Below are 20,726 nucleotides of genomic sequence, written 5' to 3'. Positions count from 1 at the left end.
TATATTTTAAAATGTGTTTTAAGTATTGTATGAATCATTACCCACTTCAGCCAAGAGCAGGTTACCATAAAGGATGATGGTAAACGTGAAGAGTTCAGAACCAAAAGCCTGGAAACTCCAGCAGTTAGCAAAATTCTTATCAGACAGCCCCTGGTCAGGGAACATATTTTGAAACTTTATGAATAGGAACATTCATTGCCTAGACAGAATAGATACACACCTGGATGCAGGATCACATGTCTATACAACGTGGCAGTGAGTTTGTAGGAACCTATGATGAGCTTCTATAATTACTTAGCAACAGGAAAGTAAGTTCAGCCAAAATGGGAGTTAGTGTCCAGGTTGAAAGGACAAATGAAATATCGTTATGCTGAACGGTAAAATGCACTTAGCTGAGGGATATGTCAGAGATTATTACTGATGTATGTATACTGAATATAATTGATTTTAATACGAGGCAGGAATGATCTATAAGAAAATCTATAATTGATTGTTTTTTGATTAAACATGTTAGCATCATTGCAGAGGTTCTGCCACTCTATTCCAGAGCTGCTTAACCCTTTTTGTGATCTCCAAGCAGCTGCTTGTTGTGTTTTTGGTTTTAAAAATAAACATTTTTATACAGAGAACCTTGCTTCGTGAGTTTTGCATTATTTAAATTAAAACCTAATTGGCCATCTTAAGTTATGCCACAACACTATTATTCACTTAAATTTTATAGGTACCCTTTTACCTAATGGTGCCACAAGCATATTAATATGCAATCTTGTACAACTAATAATTCGTAAACAATTTTTTATAAAAACAACACTGTCCACCCAGCATCCTTGTTCATCTACATGGACTCCTGGTGAAACACGTTCCAATTTTAAAATTCATGACCTCAACCCTCTCCATTTCTATAAACTCCTCCAGGCCCACAATTCTCTGAGGTGTCTGTATTCCTCCAATTTTGACCTTCTTGGTAATTGCAAATTTTAAATAGCACCACCACTAGCATCCATGTCTTCACTACCAAGCACTGGAATTTTCTCCATAAACCTCTGTCCCTCTACATCTTTTCTCGTTTAAATCATCCTCTTTAATCAAACTTTTGGCCATCTGCCCCGATGCAATTCAGGGGAGACTGTTGTTTAATAATGCAGCTGAGAATGCAGCTTGGTGACATTTTACTATGTTAGAGGGTGCAACAGCATAACAAATTGTTGGACAATTTGGATTTGGAAGTGGCACCAAACATCTATATAGCAACAACGCCAAAAAGCTCCAACTCTTTTCTGAATATTTGAAGAGTTCAGATCATTTTAGAATCATGCTTTGAAGCGAATGCATAGTGCTATAAAAAGAACAAATGCTCAGCCAAATTACCATGAGAATTTGACATGTTTCAAATACCAAGCAAGGTGAAAATTTGAACTGCTAAATCAAGAAGCAGTACAATACTTTTGCCTCATGTCTATTTTGTTCTATTATAGGAACATTTTTCCCGCTTAACCAATGGCACTCACCAAAATTAACCAAGGATATTTTGGCCCTGGAGGGAGTGCAGAGGAGGTTTACTAGGCTGATACCGGAGTTGAGGGGGTTGAGCTATGAGGAGAGGCTGAATAAACTAGGCTTGTACTCGTTAGAGTTTAGAAGAATGAGGGGAGATCTCATTGAGACGTATAAGATGATGAATGGGATGGATAGGATAGAGGTGGAAAGACTCTTCCCGCTCAAAAAAGACAGTAGGACTAGGGGGCACAGCCTCAAGATAAAGGGGGGGCGGTTCAGAACGGAGTTGAGGAGGAACTTCTTCACTCAAAGGGTGGTGAATCTCTGGAATTCTCTGCCCGTTGAAGTGGTGGAGGCTGCCTCGCTAAATATTTTTAAGAAGCGGGTTGATGGGTTTTTGATAAGAGAGGGGATTAAGGGTTATGGGGAGAGGGCGGGAAAGTGGAACTGAGCCACGACAGATCAGCCATGATCTTATTGAATGGCGGGGCAGGCTCGAAGGGCCAGATGGCCTACTCCTGCTCCTATTTCTTATGTTCTTATGTTCTTATGTTCTTAAGTGAATTTACAGCAGTAATTTCATAATTTATCTAGATTCACAACCCATCTTACAAATAATAGTGCTGTTAAATTTCACACTGGGAAAAGAAATCAAAATTTTTTTGGAATCACAACAGTCAACAGATAAGGCAGTGGCGCAATGGTATTGTCACTGGACTAATAATCCAGAGACACAGGGTAATGCCCTGGGGACCTAGGTTTGAATCCCACCATGGCAGATGGTGAGATCTGAATTCAAAAATCTAAATCTGTAATTAAATGTCTAATGACCATGAAACCATTGCCCACTATCATGATAACACATCTGGTTCACTGATGTGCTTTAAGAAAGGAAATCTGCCATCCTTACCTGGTCTGGCCTGGTAACTGCAGATTCCAGATCCACAGTGACAGTGTTGACTCTTAAATGTTGTCTGCAAGCCACTCAGTTCAAGTTCAAGGGCAATTAGGGATTAGCGACAAATGCTGGCACAGCCAGTAATGCCCATACCTCCTGAACTAATAAAAAAAGAGTAGCAACCAGACATGGCACACCAATAAGCTATGTCACAATACTGGAGAAATAATCTTTTTGGGATAATCTGGGCAAATAAATTGAATGGAGTTTACACCATTTTTAAAAACAGATAATGCTAAGGTGTTCCAGTCTCACTCAGCAGATACATAAAATAATTGAAGCAAGTTAACCAGGAATGGGATCTTGGCATCTGGCCACAGACACATTTTTTTAAAAAAAAGCTAAGGTTAAGCTCTCGGGATGTTGAAAGAAGCCTGGAACAGATTTCTTGCATCAAATGGCAAACATTTAAAAGGTTTTTTAATGCCTATGGTTAACATAAACCAATTTTATGAATTACAATACCACTAGAAACATCTGAGCAACACATTTTTTTTAAAGCAACTCACTTTTGGCATGTTAAAGTATCCATGCCAATGTTCTAAATTGATTTTGATAATGAAACAGACCTTCAGTAATATTTCTTTAACAGCACAAATAGTGGCTGATTATAACTTTATATCTGGAATGAGGTTTTGAACACACTATCACCTATTCTCAATTCTTCTAAAGCACTCTTAAAAGATAAAAAAGAATGCAAAACTTGCAAAGATTGTTCAGAAATTAGTTTCCAAAGTATGTGACCCTGACAAGAAGCACGAACAGAACTATCCATTTTGATTTGATTTATTATTGTCACATGTATTAAGAGAGAAAAGTATATTTCTTGTGCACTATACAAAGCATACTGTTCACAGAGAAGGAAACGAGAAAGTGCAGAATGCAGTGTTACAGTCAGAAAGATTGACTTAATACAAGGTCCATTCAAAAGTCTGATGCAGAGGGAAGAAGCTGTTCTTGAGTTGGTTGGTATGTGACCTCAGACATTTATATCTTTTTCCTGACAGAAGAAGGTGGGAGAGAATGTCCGGGGTGTGTGGGGTCCTTAATTAATTATGCTGGCTGCTTTGCTGAGACAGTGGGAAGTGTAGACAGAGTGAATGGATGGGAGGCTAGTTTGAGATGGATTGGGCTACTTTCACAACCTTTTGTAGTTCCTTGCGGTCTTGGGCAGAATTGGAGCCATACCAAACTGTGAAACAACCAGAAAGAATGCTTTCCATGGTGCATCTGTAAAAGTTGTTGGTGATCTGGACACTTAAAAGCTTGATGCTTTTGACCCTTTCTACTTCATCCCTATTGATGTAGACAGAGATGTGTTCTCCTTAACACTTCCTGAAGTCGGTAAAGATCTCTTTTGTTGACATTGTGGGAAAGATTACAGTTGCTGCACCAACTCACCAGATTCTCTCTCATTCCTATACTTTGTCTTGTCATTGTTTAAGATCCAACCCACTATGGTGATGTCATGGGCAAACTTGAAAATCAAATTGGAGGGGAATTTGGCCACACAATCATAAGGAGAATAGTAGAGGGCTGAGAACACAGCCTCGTGGTGTTGAGGATGATCGTGGAGGTGGTGTTGCTTATGCTTACTGATTGTGGTCTGCGAGTTAGGAAGTTCAGGACCCAGACGCACAGGGAGGTGCCGAGGCCACAGAGTTTGGAGATGGGTTTCATGGGAATAAATGGTGTTGAAGGCTGAGCTGTAGTCAATAAATAGGAGTCTGATATACGGGTCCTTGTTACTTAGGTCTTTCAGGGTTGAATGCAGGGCCAGGGAGATGACATCTGCCATGGACCTGTTGCGATAGTAGGCAAACTGTAATGGATCCAGGTAGTCCAGAAGCCTGGAATTGATTTGTGCCACGGCTAGCCTTTCAATGTCCTTCATAATGATGATGTCAGAGCCACCGGCCGATAGTCATTAAGGCACACTGTTCGGTTTTTCTTGGGTACCGGGATGATGGTTGTCTTCTTGAAGCAGATTGTTGCAAAGAGAGGTTGAAGATATCTGTAAATACGCCTGCCAGCTGCATGACGCAGGAGCTCAGAGCTCGTCCAGGTACCCTATCTAGGCCAATCGCTTTCCATGGGTTGACCTTCGAGAAAGCCACTCTGACAACTGCAGTGGTGACCCCAGATACAGGTTCATCCTGGGTGGAGGGCGTGTTCTCTTGCTCAAAACAGGCGTAGAATGAATTGAGCTCATCAGGGAGGGGTGTGTTGGAGCAGGCGATTTTATATGCCTTCCTCTTGTAGTCTTTTATGTCTTGCAGACCTTGCCATAGTCAGCGGGGGTCTGTGTGGCTAGCGTGGGATTCTAGCTTGGTCCTGTACTGTCTTTTGGCATCTTTGACGGATCCCCTTAGATTGTACCTAGCTTTCTTGTATAGGTCAGTGCCGCCTGACTTGAAAGTCTCAGACCTGGCCTTCAAGCAAGCAGTGGATATTCCTATTCATCCATGGTTTCCGGTTGGGGAACACACAGATTTGCTTCTTTGGCACATAGACACCTATACACTTACTAATAAATCAGTTACTGTAGTGGCTTACTTGTTCAGGTTGGTTAGAGTTTTTAAATACTGACCAGTCCACTGACTCCAAGCAGCCCTGCAGGAGATCATTCGATTCCTCAGATCAACAGCACACAACTTTCTTTGATGGATTCTCCCATTTCAGTTTTTGCTTGTAAGCTCGGAGCAGCAGCACAGCCTTGTGGTCTGATTTACTAAAGTATGGGCGGGTGAAAGAGTGGTAGGCATGTTTGATATTTGTGTAGCAGTGGTCTAGGATGTTGAGAATAAATACAATTCTACACAGAATTCTAACTGCAGCTACACAAATGTCACAATGAAAATTTACTGACTGCATTCCCTTTTCATTTTACTTTAAAATATTTTGTTAGGAGTTCGTAGAACATTTATTCTGTCTCTACCTTAAAAATGTGGAGCTGCCGGTGTTGGACTGGGTAAACACAGTAAGAAGTCTCACAACACCAGGTTAAAGTCCAACAGGTTTATTTGGGAGCAAAAGCCACTAGCTTTTGGAGCACTGCTCCGTCGTCAGAAAAGTGGGAGTTCTGTTCAAGAGTGTTTCTTCCTGTTGGGGAACAATAGGGAGGTCATGGGCATTCGGCCTCTGATCTTTGGGTAAGCATTCTCTAAGGCAGCCTTCATAACACATGACAATGCAGAGTCGCTAAGCAGAGACTGATAGCCAAGTTCCACACGAGGACAGCCTTAACTGGGATCCTGGGTTCATGTCACACTATCTGTAACCCCCATAACTTGCCTGAGCTTGCAAAATCTCACTAACTGTCCTGGCTGGAGACAATATACTCTTTTTAACCTGTGCTTAACGCTCTCTCCGCTCACACTGTCTGCACCTTTAAGGCTTGATTACCTGTAAAGACACACATTCCAACCATTATTTTGTAAATTGAGTTTGTGTCGTTATATGCCCTATTTGTGAACCGAATTCCCACTTACCTGACAAAGGAGCAGCGCTCCGAAAACTAGTGGCTTTTGCTACCAAATAAACCTGTTGGACTTTAACCTGGTGTTGTGAGACTTCTTACTGTGTTTATCCCAGTCCAATGCTGGCATCTGCGCTTCATGACTACCATCGACACTGCAAACTGGCGGGTCCAAGTGGAGAGGATCCCCAAGAAGATTGCGCATATCGACACAGACATCAAATTTCTACAAAGATGCAAAAAAGCAGATAAGATACCTAAAAGAACTACAGATCACAGACCCACTCAGGCCAACCTATAACACAGACTATGATGAGAGACAACTGCTCCATCTGTGCTGAGTTTCTGTAGGAAGTCCATAGGGTCGCTACAAAAGCTGGGGGTTCTTTTGTACAATGGGTTTCAGGATGCCCTCGACTTAGCCGGAGAGGTTCTTGCACAGGGTCCCATTGCCCAGTACGTTGGAACGGCTGGGTATGTTTGCCCAATGAGGAACACTACAGACAGTTACCCGCAGATCTGAACAAAGAACACACCTGTCAACTCAACAGACTGATCAAGATCTTTGATCCGGACCTTCAAAGCACAGTGCTCTCATCCCATGTATTCCCTGCATTGGAGATCTCTACTGCCTCCCAAAGATACACAAGGCAAACACACCTGTCCATTCCAACATAGCGGGCAATGGGACCCTGTGCAAGAACCTCTCTGGCTAAGTTGAGGGCATCCTGAAACCCATTGTACAAAGGAACCCCCAGCTTTTGTCACGACACTACGGACTTCCTTCAGAAATTCAGCACAGATGGAACAGTTGAATCAGGAGCCCTCCTCATCACAATGGATGTCTCTGCAATCTACACCAGCTTCCCTTATGATAATGGTATTACTGCAACTGCCGCAGTACTCAACGCCGACAACTGTCAGTCTCCAGATGCATTTTTACAACTCATCCGCTTCATCCGGAACCACAATGTCTTCACCATCAACAACCAGTTCTTCATCCAGACATACAGAACAGCTATGGGATCAACTTTGCACCTCAATATGCCAAAATCTTCATGCACAGGTTAAAACAATACATCTTCACCACACAGGACCTTCAACCTATGCTATACATTAGATACATCGATGACATTTTCTTCCTTTGGACTCATGGTGACCAATCACTGAAACAACTGTACGATGACATCAAGTTCCATCCCACCATGGACTACTCTCAGGAATTGGTTGCATTCTTGGACACGCGTATCTCCATCAAGGACGGTCACCTCAGCACTTCACTGTACTGCAAGCCCACAGATAACTTCACGATGCTCCACATCGTCAGCTTCCACCCTAAATGCGTTAAAGAAGCCATTTCCTACGGACAAGCCCTCCATATATACAGGATCAGCTCAGATGAGTAGGATCGCAACAGACACCTCCAGATGCTGAAAGATGCCCTCATAAGAACAGGATATGGTGCTCAACTCATCGATTGACAGTTTTGACGCGCCACAGCTAAAAATCGCACTAACATCCTCAGAAGACAAACACGGGACATGGCAGACAGAGTACTCTTTGTTGTCCAGTACTTCCCCAGAGTGGAGAAGCTATGACATCTTCTCCGGAGTCTTCAACGTCATTGATGAAGACGAACATCTCGCCAAGGCCATCCCCACACCCCCACTTCTTGCCTTCAAACAACCGCACAACCTCAAACAGGCCACTGTCCGCAGCAAACTACCCTTCAGGAGAACAGTGACCATGAAACCACACAACCCTGCCACTGCAACCTCTGCAAGACATGCCAGATCATCAACACTGATGCCATCATCTCACATGAGAACACCATCCACCAGGTACATGGTACATACTCTTGCAACTCAGCCAATGTTGTCTACCTGGTACACTGCAGGAAAGGATGTCCCAAGGCATGGTACATTGGGGAGACCATGCACACAATGGACGAATGAACACCGCTCGACAGCCACCAAGCAAGAGTGTTCTCTTACTGTTGGGGAACAATAGGGGGGCACGGGCATTCGGGTTCTGATCTTCGGGTAAGCATTCTCCAAGACAGCCTTTACAACAACGCAGAGTCACTGAGCAGGGACTGATAGCCAAGTTCCGCACATGAGTATGGCCTCATATCACACTATCTGTAACCCTCCGCGACTTGCCTGGGCTTGCAAAATCTCACTAACTGATCTTTCTGGAGACAATACACATCTCTTTAAGCTGTGCTTAACGCTCTCTTCACTCACATTGTCTGTACCTTTAAGACTTGATTACCTGCAAAGCCTCGCATTCCAACCATTATTTCATAAGACTGTTTGTGTCTTTATATGCCCTGTTTGTGAACAAAACTCCCACTTACCTGATGAAGGAACAGTGCTCCGAAAGCTGGTAGCTTTTGCTACCAAATAAATCTATTGGACTTTTACCTGGTATTGTGAGACTTCCTACTGTGTCTATCTTAAAGACACAGTGAAAAGTATAAACACATCGAAAAGACGACAGCCATGCCCTCTTATTCTGATGAATGGTCTGCAACTTGAAAAGTTACTTTCATCATAAAAACGCCAAGTTGCAGACCATTCATCAGAATAAGAGGGCATGGCTGTCATCTTTTCGATGTGTTTATACTTTTCACTGTGTCTTTAAGATAGACACAGTAGGAAGTCTCACAATACCAGGTAAAAGTCCAATAGATTTATTTGGTAGCAAAAGCCACCAGCTTTCGGAGCACTGTTCCTTCATTTCACTGTGTCTGGAAATACTCAGCATCTATGGGGAAAGACAGTTAACATTTTGAGTCAACTATGACTTTACTTCAGAATGAAAAAAATAGAAACGTGATGGATTTTATTGAAAGGGAGAAAAATAAAAGGAAGATCTAGGATACAGTGGAGGGCAGGAGAAATTAAATGACAAAGATGTAATGAAGCAAAACGCAAAGGGAGTGGTGATGGTCATAGTAAAGAAACAAAGCATTTGTCCAAAATGAATGTAAATGGCAGAATAACGAACAGCTCTATTAAAAGTAAAAACATGAAAAACAAGATTAAGACTAGCACATGACGAAGAATAAACAGCATCAAAATGGGAGATAAAGAATTGCTGAGTTCAGAAGGATTTGAAGTGCCTAATCGGAAAATGATGAAGTGTTGCTCTTCAAGCTTGCATTGAGCTTCACTGCAGCATAGACTGCAATTTTGAGCACGAGAGCAAGTTAGTGAATTATGACGCCAAGCACTTGTATCATGTTTGTGAACTAAGCAGAGATGTTTTGCAAAATGGTTATCCAACCTGCATTCAGTCTCCCCAGTGTAGAGGAGACTGCAATGTGAGTAATGAACACAGCACACTGAATTATTAAAAGTACAAGAAAATCAGGTGCACAATGCACCTGGCAACAACTGGCTGATCAAATCAAACATGTTCCTTAATATAAGCCTACTTGTGACAATATTAAACAAACTAATAATAAACTTTGCGCATAATAGGTTGCGTACAGACCACCCAGTCCTTGCTTGCAAAACTCAAAATGTCCACTGTTAGATGTGATTCTGTACTTGGACAGCACTTGCTGAATAATCATATGTGTGCTTATAGTTACCAACAAACAGTTTAAGATAATCAGCTAAAATCATTTATACCTACTTGAAACAACATACATTCACGTGCAAAGACCCAGTTTCTACAAACAAAAGGAATATTTTCAAGCCTCGCACCTTTTGTCCCAGAAATCTTTGTCATTTAATCCCCCTCTATCCTCTTCCAAGCCTCCCTTTATTGTTCTCCCCACTTTCAATTGGGCAAACCTATACTACACGTTTAACTTTATTCAGATCTGAAGTCATGTTCAACTATTTTCTATTAATGGCCTAGACCTAGGTGCAGTAAGAAGTCTCACAACACCAGGTTAGAGTTCAACCAGTTTATTTGATAGTAATCTCACAAGCTTTCGGAAACAGTGTTCCTTTGACAGGTGTGTGGAAGGTTCTGATCAGAGAAGGGCATATAAAGTCACACACAGTTTACAGAATATTGATTAGAATGCAAGTCTTTACAGCTAACCTGCTATTCAAGTCTTAAAGACGCAGACAGTGTGAGTGGAGATAGCATTAGCATAGGGTAAAGAGATGTGTATTGTCTCCAGACAGGACAGTAAGTGAGATTTTACAAGCCCAGGCGAGTCATGAGGGTTACAGATAGTGCGACATGACCCCAAGGTCCCGGTTGAGGCCATCCTCGTGTGCGGAACTTGGCTATCAGTTTCTGCTCAACAACTCTGCGCTGTCGTACGTCGTGAAGGCCGCCTTGGAGAACGCTTCCCCAAAGATCAGAGACCGAATGCCCGTGACCGCTGAAGTGTTTGCCAACAGGAAGGGATGTCTCGAAGTACATTGGGGAGACCACGCAGATGCTGCAACAGTGGATGAAAGAACATCGCTCGACAATCACCAGGCATGACTGTTCCCTTCCTGTTGGCGAACACTTCAAAAAGTCTGACAACACCAGGTTTAAATCCAACCGATTTATTTGATAGTAAACTCACTAGCTTTTGGGTTTGTCCCTTCGTCATGAGTAAATGAGGTGTTGTTGAACCTCACTTACTGCACTGTCTGGAGACAATACACATCTCTTTAACCTGTGATCAGTGCTCCTTCCACTCACATTGTCGGCCACTTTAGGACTTGAACAGCAGGTTAGGTGTAAAGATTCGCATTCTAATCAGTAATCTGTAAACTATCTGTGTTTTATGTGTTCTGTCTGAGGCCAGAACTCTCCATTCACCTGACAAAGGGACAAACCCGAAAGCTAGTGAGTTTACTATCAAATAAATCGGTTGGATTTAAATCTGGTGTTGTCAGACTTTTTACTGTGTTTACCCCAGTCCAATGCCGGCATATCCACATCATGACAAACGCTTCAGCAGTCACAGGCATTCGGTCTCTGATCTTCGGGTATGCATTCTCCGAGGCAGCCTTCACGACACACGACAGCGCAGAGACTGATAGCCAAGTTCCGCACACGAGCACAGCCTCAACTGGGATCTTGGGTTCATGTCGCACTACCTGTAACCTCCGTGACTTGCCTGGGCTTGTAAAATCTCACACACTGTCCTGTCTGGAGACAATACACATCTCTTTAACCTATGCTAATGCCATCTCCACTCACACTGTCTGCATCTTTAAAACTTGAATAGCAGGTTAGCTGTAAAGATTTGCATTCTAATCAGTATTCTGTAAACCGTGTGTGTGACTTTATATGCCCTTCCCTGATCGGAACCTTCCACACACCTGACAAAGGAACACCGTTTCCGAAAGCTTGTGAGATTACTATCAAATAAACTGGTTGGACTCTAACCTGGTGTTGTGAGACTTCTAACTGTGTTTATCGCAGTCCAACGCCGGCATCTTTACATCTAGACCTAGGTGGACAGAGTACAATTTGAAAGTTTGCGCATAATACAAAATTCTGAAGCATTGCAAGCTGTGAGGACAATGTATGACTTCAGAAGAATATTGACAAGTTGGTGGAATCGGCAAATTGGTGGCAAATGAAGTTCAATGCAGAGAAATGAGGTGACACAGTGCTTTGACTTGGGTACAGGTGACCAGCCAGCTCCAGCTCTCAACCAACTTTCCAACAGGAGGCGCTTGGTGCTGCACCAGGGCGCGATGCATCAGTTGAAAAACAATTAAATATCGAGTTAGTGAGTTTCAGATTTTCAAGAAATATGGAGCAGCCGGGAGGATGGGTTATAGCATATTGCCCATCATTAACAGCTATATACATGTACACACAAACGTCATAAAAGGGAAGTTATTTGCTGCAGTAAGAAAAATAAAGCATCTAAAAAGTGAATGGATTGCAGTGTACAAACCTTGTAATGATCGCAATCGATGGATTTAACTGACTAAGCTACTCACCGATCCCAAACAGCCACCCCTTCACCGACCTTACCGACGGATCCGCGTTTCCATGCAGCTAATCGACAAGATACTGTGGGAGCGCAAGATGGCCCACACGCCAACCCGCATCACGTGACTGCCCCGCTGGGAGGCGGCGCCGAGCGCAGCAGCACCCCCTCCCTCCCTCCCTCCGCTGAGCAGGCGGCGCCGGGGCGAGTGCCCGGTTACCCTGGAGACGATCGGGGGCAGCCACAAGGCCGAAGCGCCAGGTCAGCCGGACATGTTTTCAGCGGACGCAGAATTGGAGCGAATGGTTCCCGTTTTATTAATCTTCATCATCCTGATTTTGTTCGTGCTCAGTAACTTTTTCATCCTGTACATGATTCCGGTAAACATATACAGCCGCTCGCCTCTGACGGTCCGAAGGGGGACGTAAGAAAAGAAGCAGATCGGATTTCACCTCGTCGCGTTTCTTCTCAGGTGAGAACTCACCTCGAAAGCATTTGTACGTTAAACCTTTTATTGAGACACCACAAACGTACACTTGAATGCCCGGACGCTACCATTTTATGGTTTTTTTCTGAGATTTGCTTGAGTTTGTAAAATTAAAAATTGCACCACCTATTTAAACTACCATTTCGGCCAGTCATAAGGATTACTGATGCAGGGATTGACCCATTGCTTTGTGTGAAGAACTCATTAGAATTTGAATTTGGATTCTTCTCCGGACATATTGCAAGGTTTTCCTCTAAAGAAAATGTTACTTTTATTCACTTGAGGTTATTCCCTCAAACACATTTTTTAAAGGATTAGACTTTCTCCACAAGCACCAGAATTAGTACGAGATTATGGTTTTTCTCCCGTTCCGGGATAATTTGTGCGGCAGGGAAAAGGAATGAGGTCCAGTAAATAGCCAAATATCCGTTTACGGGGAATTATGTTTTAAAAAAGCAAACTTTCGGTTATTAAAACAAAGCGTCAGAAACGCAAATGAATGCATCAGCAGGTTTGAAGCAGAGGTGACAGTTTGCCATTTATGTCGATGTTTTCGTGGCTGATAATCGATCCCATTTTCTAGAATGACTTTTCAGCGAATAACAAATATATCATCAGAGATTTAGAATGGGAAGAACTTATGCAGGGTTAAGTATCCATTGCGAATGGAAATACAACCTTCAGTTTCCTGAAAATGATTTGAGTTACAATTTCAGAGTAAGATCTCAGTTTTTTACGTAAGAATAAAACGGTTCTTCGCAGTCACTGGTGGTGCTGTTGATGAGCACCAGTGATTGTACATATGTCGATTCTTTAACATTATTAGCAATGAAATCATCCTAGCCCCGGTACTTATTCATTAAAGTGCCAATGTTGCAAATTGATTTGTCTATCACTAATTCATTTCTCAAAACGTCAGAAGTTCACGTATTTATTTATTGATCAGCGTGCAATTTCATAAAATATGGGAGTAAATTAGCCTTTAAGCCGTATGAATAGCGTGGGGTACATTTTGCCAAATCCAAAGTCTTGACAGGATAGGAGGTGGGATTGTGGTTGGAATGCTGTTTTTGTTTTGTTGCTAATTAAGAACCATTATAAACCTTTAATGTTGCGGTGTGCGGCAAGTGTGGTTGTTCATTACTCACCTTGAAAAAGAGTGGACACATAGGTCTAATAATCCATGGTATCGACTCTTCCCTTTACCCAACAGCAGTTTGTTTCAGGCATCAAATTAAGAGACTTTCCAGGAGTTCCTAACAATGATGTCATGGTGGCACAGTGGTTAGCACTGCTGCCTCACAGCGCGAGGGACCTGGGTTTGATTCCAAACTTGGGTCACTGTCTGTGTGAAGTTTGCACATTCTCGCCTTGTTTGTGTGTGTTTCCTCCCACAGTCCGAAAGACATGCTGGTTAGGTGCATTAGCCATGCTAAATTCTCCCTCAATGTACCTGGGGAGGCTCCGGAGTGTGGCGATAGGGAATCTTCACAGTAACTTCATTGCAGTGTGAATGTAAGCCTACATGTGACTAATGATAAACTTTAAATCAAGCTGAATAAGCAACTAATCATGTTGAAATATAATCTGGAATTATAAAATTACAGAATGCCTTTACACTTGGCTTTTAAGTTTTTATAGATAGTAACATAAATTAAGTCATAGTTTCAAATCATTCTCAGAAGATCCATGGGGGAATGAGGAGAAATCGTTTCATTGCATTGTCAGGATCTAGAATATTCTAGATCAATAGCCTAAATCTTGTCCTATTTTCTTTGTCTTTAGCTCTGTCAAAGGGTCATCCTGACTTGAAATGTTCTATTCTCTCTCCACAGATGCTGTCAGACCTAATGAGTTTTTCCAGCATTTTCTATTGTTGTTTCAGATTCCAGCAGCTTCAGTACTTTGCCTTTATCTGGAATATTCTATCTTTATTGGTGGTGGAAGCTGATTCCATAAATAATTTTAAAGCGAGTTAGACAGTTACTTGACAATGAGGAACTTAAGGTTATGGATAAAACACAGGGGCTTAATAGAATTTCTCTTCCAAAGCATAGATGTGCTGGATTGAATGGCTTGCTGTGTTGTAGGTTTCTATGATTCTGTATAATAGCCCAGTATACAATACTTAAAATGAGCCTCTGTGCAAAAGAATAAAAGCATTTCAATGTAAACTCAACCTTACATCATACTGAATGCGCCAAATTCCAAAATGATATTAAACCTAAGCAATTTGTGAGAGAATAAGAGTGCCCCTCAGTTAGCGCCGTGTGATCCAACTGTCTGAAACCCCTGTACAGAAAGATCCTATTCTGTGTTTACATTTCTGATTCCTTTTAACTGTAACAACTGGGATCAAATCTAGAATCTTGCCAGAAATGATTCAGTTATTCTAAACTAAATTCCACATAAGATAGACAATCATTGTTCGCAATATATTTTTCTCCATTTATAAAAATATTTTATTCCCTTTCCTTTAACTGCTAGTACATACACAAGAGGGGGTGTGCACATAGCTTGTTTCCAACTTGCTGCCAGTATTTCTTGTAGCTAATTGCCCGTCAACACCAGATGCCAATGTATCCTTTGAGCTTTTCTCACTCAAATCAGATAGCCAAATATGCATTCTGTTCTATGTCTGCTCCAAGGTACAATGCCAGTAGCCTCATTATCTCCACAAAATAACTTCTTGTTTATTAATTCATGGGATGTGGCTGTTGCTAGCTAGGCCAGCATTTATTGACGATTCCTAAATGCTCTTGGACTGAGGGACATGCCAGGCCATTTCAGACCATTTGACAGTCGACCATATTGGTGTGGATGTGGAGTCAGGCCATGTGAGGATGTCAGATTTCCAGATGGGTTTTTATGACAATCGTCAATGGTTTCATGGTCATCATAAGACTTTTAATTCCAGATTTTTGCTGCATATAGTGTATTCAAACCTGGGTCCCCACAGCATTATCCTGGGCTCTAAGTTACTTATTAATTCAGTGACCACGCTACTAAGCCACCATCTCCCCATAATTAATGCTTCTCTCTTGAACTATCACACTGCACCAGCCTTTTCACCAAATCCCTTTTTCTTAAAAACATATGTCACCTCTACATTCATTCAATTTGCTGCAATGGTTTACCCTAAATGTGAAAAATTTAAAGCAGATTAGCATGCTGTGCACAAGTGCTATACAAAGGGAAAGCAAGAATACAATACAAACAAAGACAAATAGGAGAGAGAGAGGCAGGTAAAGAAGAAAAAATTATTACCAATGACCAATGCTAGGGAAAATGAATGTCCATGATATGTAAAAGAAATAACAATCCATAACACAATAAAGCATGAACAGTTAATCTGGTATGTGATTTTTGTTCTTTCAAATTTAAATTCTCAATCTTGCATATTTGAAATCCAATCAGTTTATTTAATACGAATGGAGAGGACTACTTTGAGATCCATCAGGACCCTGAGGCAAAGAAATCAGCAACTTCCAGGGGTATTATGAATACCAAATAGACATGCACTTTGTATGCCTAGACCACTTTCTCTTCCCCTCCAAGTTCATCGTCCCATTGGTCCCTTTCTCCAACCAGCCTTTCAAATCTGCCCTGATCCTTCACTGAATCAGTGATTAGGTTGGTGTAATGCTGTGTCACACAGTTCAATACAGTCTGGAGATTTGATCCCCAGTCTGTGTTCAGTTTACTGATTTCAGTGAGTAGAGATGGTTACAATTGTTGAAAATCTTTCCGTACATATTTTTGAGATTTATAATTTATGAATAGTCACTTGGGTCGTGTTCTGGGGGTAAATAATGCCATGAAACCAATGTTACAGCATCAGATAGCACTTCAAAAAGGAGGAGCAGAGTTTTTTTTGTTGTTGAATCTACTGAGCCAATTTTGATCTTCAATCTAAGAATAACATGCAAGGAAACAAACAATCAAAACATCTGCCATGCAATCTGAATGATGCATGTCCAGCAAGTCTGTGATAGAGAACTGCATTTGTGAGTAAACTCATGTCAGCCTAGATTTAGATCACAGGGATTTTAACTGCCAAGACACTCTACTATGCCTTTTTAAGAGGTGGAAAGTAGCCAGCAGCTTGCAGAAAATCTGAGAAGTATGGCAGCATCCAAGTAAAATATGAGATAAGTCAATCTAGGTGGGTCTAGCTGGAGGAATAGCAGTTGGGAAGTCTCGACTTTACTTCTGGGGCATGGGGAGAAGTGCACCACCTGCTGCCCCTCCCGCCCCCCAAAAAATTAACCTTTCTGTCATGATTCTCTTTCTTTAAAAAGTATAATTCCTCAAAGATGGTTTTCAGTGGCATGGCTGACATTTATTGGCATCCTTGATTTCCCTTCATTTACAACACCTCAGATAATGAAACGTGCTCATATGCAGCAAGACCGGGACTACATTGTGGTGTTGTACCTGTTAATTCTCAGATACTTTCGACCAGTTTGCTTATTCCAAGATTTTATCCTGGTTCCCTTATTTACAAGATGGATAAAGAACGTAAGAACATAAGAGATAGGAGCAGGAGTAGGCCATCTAGCCCCTTGAGCCTGCCTCGCCATTCAATAAGATCATGGCTGATCTGTCATGGCTCAGTTCCACATTCCCGCCCTCTCCCCATAGCACTTAATCCCCTTGCCTATCAAAAACCTATCAACCCACGTCTTAAAAATATTTAGCGAGGCAGCCTCCACCACTTCAACGGGCAGAGAATTCCAGAGATTCACCACCCTTTGAGTGAAAAAGTTCCTCCTCAACTCCGTTCTAAACCCCCCCCCCCCCCCCCCTTTATCTTGACGCTGTGCCCTCTAGTCCTGCTGTCCTTTCTGAGTGGGAAGAGCCTCTCCACCTCTATCCTATCATAAGAACATAAGAAATAGGAGCAGGAGTAGGCCATCTAGCTGTTCAAGCCTGCCCTGCCATTCAATAAGATCATGGCTGATCTGTGGTGGCTCAGTTCCACATTCCCGCCCTCTCCCCATAACCCTTAATCGCCTCTCTTATCAAAAACCCATCAACCCGCGTCTTAAAAATATTTAGCGAGGTAGCCTCCACCACTTCAATGGGCAGAGAATTCCAGAGATTCACCACCCTTTGAGTGAAGAAGTTCCTCCTCAACTCCGTTCTAAACCGCACCCCCCCCCCCTTTATCTTGAGGCTGTGCCCCCTAGTCCTATTATCCTTTCTGAGCGGGAAGAGTCTCTCCACCTCTATCCTATCCATCCCATTCATCATCTTATACGTCTCAATGAGATCTCCCCTCATTCTTCGAAACTCTAACGAGTACAAGCCTAGTTTATTCAGCCTCTCCTCATAGCTCAACGCCCTCAACTCCGGCATCAGCCTAGTAAACCTCCTCTGCACTCCCTCCAAGGCCAAAATATCCTTGCGTAAGTACGGCGCCCAAAACTGCACACAGTACTCCAGCTGCGGCCTCACCAATGCCCTATACAGCCACAGCAAGACCTCCCTACTTTTATATTCAATTCCCCTCGCTATGAAGGCCAGCATCCCATTCGCCTTCCTGATCACCTGCTGCACCTGCAAGCTGGGTTTTTGCGACTCATGCACAAGGACCCCGAGGTCCCTCTGCACCGTCGCCTGCTGCAGTTTTTCTCCACGTAAATAATAATCCTTCCTACCATTATTCCTACCAAAGTGGACCACCTCGCACTTGCCAACATTAAATTCCATTTGCCATTTCCTGGCCCATTCGCCCAGCCTATCTAGATCCTTCTGTAGACTCTCCACACCCTCCGCACAATTTGCCTTTCCTCCAATCTTGGTGTCATCAGCAAATTTCGACACCCTACACTCGGTTCCCTCCTCCAGATCATCTATATAAATGGTAAATAGCTGAGGCCCCAGCACCGACCCCTGAGGCACTCCACTAGTCACCATCCACCAATCCGAATAGCACCCATTGACCCCCACTCTCTGCCTCCTATTTGACAATCAATCCTCTATCCACACTAATACCCTACCCCCAACTCCCTGTCCCCTGACCTTCTGCAATAACCTCCTGTGAGGTACCTTGTCAAACGCCTTCTGAAAATCCAGAAAGACCACATCCACCAGCTCTCCTCTATGTCTCAATGAGATCTCCCCTCATTCTTCTAAACTCTAACGAGTACAAGCCTAGTTTATTCAACCTCTCCTCATAGTTCAACCCTCTCAACTCTGGTATCAGCCTAGTAAACCTCCTCTGCACTCCCTCCAAGGCCAAGATATCCTTGCGTAAGTGCGGCGACCAAAACTGCACACAGTACTCCAGCTGCGGCCTCACCAATGCCCTATACAGCTGCAGCAAGACCTCCCTACTTTTATATTCAATCCCCCTCGCAATGAGGGTAGCATCCCATTTGCCTTCCTGACCACCTGCTGCACCTGCAGAAGGACCCCGAGGTCCCTCTGCACCGTCGCATGCTGCAGTTTTTCGCCATGTAAGTAATAGTCCTTCCTACCATTATTCCTACCAAAGTGGACAACTTCACATTTGCCAACATTAAATTCCATTTGCCAGTTCCTGGCCCATTCGCCCAGCCAATCTAGATCCTTCTGCAGACTCTCCACACCCTCCGCACAATTTGCCGTTCCACCAATCTTGGTGTCATCAGCAAATTTTGACACCATACACTCGGTTCCCTCCTCCAGATCATCTATCTAAATGGTAAATAGCTGAGGCCCCAGCACCAACCCCTGGGGCACTCCACTAGTCACCAACCGCCAATCCAAATAGCACCCATTGACCCCCACTCTCTGCCTCCTATTTGACAGCCAATCCCCTATCCACGCTAACACCCTACCCCCAACTCCATGCCCCCGACCTTCTGTAATAACCTCTTGTGAGGCACCTTATCAAACGCCTTCTGAATATCAAGAAACACCACATCCACCGGCTCTCCTCTATCCACCGCCCTAGACACATCCTCATAGAACTCCAATAAATTTGTCAGACACGACTTCCCCTTAACGAAACCGTGCTGCGTCTGCTCTATCAAACAATTTTCCTTAAGATGCCTCGCTATTTTCTCCTTGATCACAGATTCTAACATTTTACCTACAACAGACGTTAAACTAACCGGCCTATAATTCCCTGCCTTTTGCCTGCCACCCTTCTTAAACAACGGCATAACATTAGCCGTTTTCCAATCTTCCAGCACTTCCCCGGAATCCAGCGACGTTTGGAAAATAATCACCAAGGCATCCACTATCACCTCCGCCATTTCTTTCAGAACCCTTGGGTGCATTCCATCTGGTCCTGGGGATAAAGGACAAACACAAGTAAAGGTTCAATAAGTTTATTAATAATAACACTATCAACCCTTACATTATCCACATAAAACAAGAGGATACCCCCGATTGAAGTATACTACCCACAAAGATGCTTTGGTTAGACTACAGGCTCAATTCTCAGAGTTCAGTCTGTTGTCACGAAAGTGAGTCTCGATGACAGCTTCTTCCTTCCATCCTTCTCTGGTCAGTCTTCTGGATAGTCAAGGTCGCCTCCCTCATTGAGTCTTCGCTGCTGAACTATCCCCTTATCCCCCTAGCTGCTTGCCTTTTCAGAAAATTATCTGGCTTCGGGCCAATGAGGTCCCAGGAGGGGGTTCCAATACCCAGTGGATTTCTTGATGTCTGCCTGACAGGACAGCAGGGTGTGCCCTCAGGTGTCCATCTCCATGCTGTTGCTTACATGTAACCTGTTATCAGATAAAGTAACTGCAGGTGACAGAAAGTCTCGCCTGATCTGGGCTTCTAACAATAGGCCAGTGCATTTCAATGGGCTGCAATGATCTCCTGCTAAGTATCAGTAGAGTGCAACGACCTTTGATGGGCGATTGATGGGTTAGGCCCAGACATGTTTCTGTATTTGTACAATTGGCCTGCCCGAGGTTTGTCTATGTTTGATTTTAATATGCCCAATTCTTTAATTTAGGATATCCAATTTAATCAGCCTTAAAACTAGGCCCTGATTATATTACCACAGTGGTTTGGGCTGATAAGTGACAAGTAATATTTGTATCACGCACTGCTAGGCAATAACCACCTCTAACAAGAGAAATTCTAATTACCACCATTCTGGGGTCAGGTATATCATTATTTACCAGAAACTTAACAGGAGCAACCACATTAACACCATGCTAGATATTCTGTGGTGAGCAAGTAAACTCCTGAATCCTCAGACTTTCCATTATTACAAAGCACAAATCATGGTCGGAACTCTACCACCTCACCCACCATGGAATCGGAGCAAGCAAGGGTCCAACAACAGAAATCTCGGGCAGGAATTTCTGGTCTAGCCCAAGTGAGGCCATAAAATCCCACCCCATGAGTCTGACAAAATACTCTCCACTTGCCTGTATAATTGCAC

The 20,726-nt window shown here is 43.0% G+C and overlaps 2 protein-coding genes across 4 annotated transcripts in view; one reads left to right on the top strand and one right to left on the bottom strand.

The window, feature by feature from the left end:
- LOC145342248 (ecto-NOX disulfide-thiol exchanger 2-like) overlaps nucleotides 1-11,928 on the bottom strand; it is a 271,181-nt gene extending 259,253 nt beyond the window's left edge. Inside the window, exon 1 of the mRNA XM_080187653.1 lies at nucleotides 11,855-11,928. The gene's annotated coding sequence lies outside the window, so the exon portion shown is untranslated. The remainder of the gene's footprint in view (nucleotides 1-11,854) is intronic.
- A 108-nt stretch (nucleotides 11,929-12,036) lies between these two features.
- The window catches only part of LOC145342242 (ATP-binding cassette sub-family C member 5-like), a 188,064-nt gene continuing 179,374 nt past the window's right edge, over nucleotides 12,037-20,726 (top strand). For all 3 annotated transcript variants that reach the window (XM_080187638.1, XM_080187637.1, XM_080187636.1), the window contains exon 1: nucleotides 12,037-12,316. The gene's annotated coding sequence lies outside the window, so the exon portion shown is untranslated. The remainder of the gene's footprint in view (nucleotides 12,317-20,726) is intronic.

This window comes from Carcharhinus amblyrhynchos, chromosome 4 (genome assembly GCF_965287045.1).
Source record: "Carcharhinus amblyrhynchos chromosome 4, sCarAmb.v2.hapA, whole genome shotgun sequence".
NCBI classification, from domain to species: domain Eukaryota; kingdom Metazoa; phylum Chordata; class Chondrichthyes; order Carcharhiniformes; family Carcharhinidae; genus Carcharhinus; species Carcharhinus amblyrhynchos.
This window is presented reverse-complemented; position numbering and strand designations above follow the sequence as displayed.